This window comes from Panthera pardus, unplaced genomic scaffold (assembly GCF_024362965.1).
Source record: "Panthera pardus isolate Hobbes unplaced genomic scaffold, ASM2436296v1 HiC_scaffold_20, whole genome shotgun sequence".
Classification (NCBI taxonomy): Eukaryota; Metazoa; Chordata; class Mammalia; order Carnivora; family Felidae; genus Panthera; species Panthera pardus.
The window spans coordinates 86,961,836-86,965,382 of record NW_026526766.1 but is presented as its reverse complement, the minus strand read 5'-3'; positions in this window follow the sequence as shown (position 1 = coordinate 86,965,382).

The following is a 3,547-nucleotide window of genomic DNA, read 5'->3' as shown; positions in this document are numbered from 1 at the left end:
CAACCCTTCTTTGACCAATGAACGTCGCCGAACTGCCCCGTGCGGCGTCGGCCTCTCTCCAATGGGCTGGATCACGTGATCGGTCTGGTCGCGCCTCTCTCGCCCTCTGCTCCGCCCCTTAAAAGTGCGGTTGAAGCGCGGAAGTGCTCTCTTCTCGCTTACCGTTGGCCGTCGGGATTCGATTGGCTGCTGTGGCTGAGTGGGGCGGAGCCACTCTTAAAGAAGCTGAGGCGGAGTTATCAGGGCTCTAAGAGTCTTTCTAGGAGGAACCTGCGAATGCTCGGATCCCTATTGGGATTTTCTGCCCGTGCCAGTCCTCAAATTCTGCCCGCCTTTTAAGGGTCCATTTTCAGATGCCACCGCCTCTGACTTCCCCAGCAACCTCTTAAACTAAACTTGCCACTCTCCACTTTCTTATGGAGTTGTTTGAAAGTCTCCCCTACCAGAGACATTGCCTCCCTGAGAGGTGAAGTCAAGTTGATTCAGTTCTGACCGCCCAGCCCTGCCTCGCACTAAACACTGGGTTTGGGATCTGGCGGAAGTTCTGCCACTTAAGCTCTCTGGGGTTCACGCGGTTTTACCCCCTCTATAAACGGGAGTGGAATTCCTGCCTTGCCAAAGTCACAAGGCTTGGGCGAGCCTTGGAGAAAATAGTGCGGCAGCCCTTTCATAACTACGAAGAGCTAGGCGTCTAAATTTTTTAAATTATCGGTAATGTCATATTCCTTCATTCACTGGACTACTAATATATCTGTGTGCCAGCCTTTTGGCTGGGCATGGGTGCACAGTGATGGGCAAGATGCATGGTGCCCCCAGGGAGTGTACAGGAAGCAGATACTTAATTACAATCTGTGTGATAGTTGCTCTGGTGGGAGAAACACAAAAATGAGGGGGTACTGAGGAGACTCCTGGGCTTGCAGGGGGAGGTGAGAGACTCCTGAGAGAAAGGGATGTTCAAATGCAGACCTGAAGGATGAGCAAGAATTAGCTGGGTAGAGAGGAGACGATGGAACAGCATAGGCTGTGACCCCGAGGCAAGAGAGAACCTGGCATCCAATGAGCCAAGGAAGAGGCAGCCAGAGCAAAGAAGAGTAGTCTCCACAGTTGGAATGCCTGGGTTCTGGTTTAAACCTGCCACTCTTGGTCCTTGTGACTTTGCGCAAATCCCTTAACTCCTTTATTTATTTTTTTTTTTTAATTTTTTTTTCAACGTTTTTTATTTATTTTTGGGACAGAGAGAGACAGAGCATGAACGGGGGAGGGGCAGAGAGAGAGGGAGACACAGAATCGGAAACAGGCTCCAGGCTCCAAGCCATCAGCCCAGAGCCTGACGCGGGGCTCGAACTCACGGACCGCGAGATCGTGACCTGGCTGAAGTCGGACGCTTAACCGACTGCGCCACCCAGGGGCCCCTCCCTTAACTCCTTTAAACCTCCCTTTCCTCACCCCTGAAATGAGGAGGATGGTTTCTGAACTGTTATGACCATTCCGGGTGTTTATTCACTTAAAAGTGCTTAGTGCTGGACCTGGCATGGTCTCAGGACACTTGGGCCATTGCTATAAAGAAAACTGTTATAGCCAACTGGAAACCTAGATAAATAGATGAAGCATATAGACTGGGACAGGTATAAGTAATAACTTAACTGCCTACGGTCTCACTCTCTCTCCCCTTTATTAATTAATTTATTTAATTATTTTTAATAGGCTCTATGCCCAACATGGGGCTCAAACTCTCAAACCCTAGATCAAGACTCACATGAGCTACCAACTCAACCAGCCAGGTACCTCACCCTATTTCCCCTTTACCCTGTTGTGTTTTTCCTCCCAGGACTCATCACCTGACATGTTGTATATTCATTTACTTGTTTTGTTTACTGCTCCATCCCTGGTGCCTAGAACAGTGTGTGCCTGACAAAGACTTTCCCCTTGACCAAACCTGAGTCACGCTCCCCTGAGCCCTCTTTTCAACCAGGCGGATCTTGGACTTCCATCTATGTCCTTGTACAGTTCAGTTTTAGCAAGAATTCCCCATGCGTGATATCTGATCACCCTGCATATTTAAACAAACTCCTCACTCTCCACCCTCAATATCTTGGCCTGCCTTCAGAGAGAATCCCTCTAACTTTGACGTCTCTTTTCTTTTTCTTTCTTTCTTTCTTTCTTTTTTTTTTTTTTTTTTTGAGAGACAGAGGGAGAAAGAAAATGAGTGGGGGAGGGGCGGTGGGAGACAGAGCCAATCCCAAGCAAGCTCCGCCCCATCAGCGTCAGCGCAGAGCCGGACTCAGAACTCATCACAAGGCCCCATCTCACCCTAAGATCATGACCTGAGCTGAAACCAAGAGTTGGATGCTTAATCAGCTGAGCCACCCAGGTGCCCCCTGGACGTTTCCACTCAGTGGTTTTCCATCCACTGGCCCCCTCCCTGCTCTTTGGCTATAAATCTCCACTCGCCTCCCCCACCCCTTATTGTGTTCAGAGTTGAGCCTGATTTCCCTCCCCTATTGCAAAACCCCCACTGCAGTAGTCTCTCTTGAGTTAAGTCTTCCTTACCACCTTTAACAAGTACCATGATTACTTTTTTTTAACAGTGCTCAATATGAGTTATTGAATGAATGAATATATAACTATATTGATATATAGCTGTTGAAGATGATAGAGTCAATGAATGCTGATTCAATGAATGATACAGACTGCTATGGACAGACCCTGGTAAATAAGTGAAGGATCAGTACAGATGAATAAAAACACCTAGTGATGGCTCCAAATAGACCATAACACAGACACATTAAATGGGTGCATATTAAATCACCTGAAAGCTTTTCCAAACTCCCCCTGCCTGAGCCTCATGCATGCTAAGAGAACCAGTCTGGGAGTGAGACTGGGGTCTGGATTTTGAACAAAACCATAGGTGACTGAGCTCACCCTGCAGAGACAGGCTGGGGAGGTGATGGGGACCTGGGGTTAGTATATGGCGATAAACAAGCCAGGCATCCAAAAGGATGGAGCCAGGGAGGAGACAGCACCAGAAACAGAGCTCTCCACTGCATTAAAAGATGAAGCCTAGAGGTAGAAAGCAAGGAGAGGCAGAGACAGGTAATAAGCCCTCTTCTGTTTCCCGTGAAAAGAAGGATGTAACTGTAGGCCATCCCCCAGGCCCTGTGAGGAGGGAGGTTCATGATCAGCAAGTGTCCATGCCCCAAGGGCAGCCCATTCCTCTACCTTGGCAGAACCCAAGCCTCCCCCACCTCTCCTCCCTCCCTCACAACCCCTTCGCAAACCCTCACCCAACTTTGGTGAACCGGAAGGCTTTTGGTTAACAACCAGAGGAGCCCCCAGCTAGCCTGTCCCCTGGCTCAGGTCCAAGCTGAGGGCAAAGTACAGGCTAACAGCAACCCCCACTGCCAGGTGGAATATGTGTGACATTCCACAGACACTCCTGGCTACCCAAGAACAAAGGAAAGGGGTTTAAGTGCTTGCCATGGTGATGTGGGAAACTAAGGCAAATAAAAATTAAATTCCCTCGCTGCCTATAGCCCATTGACAAGTC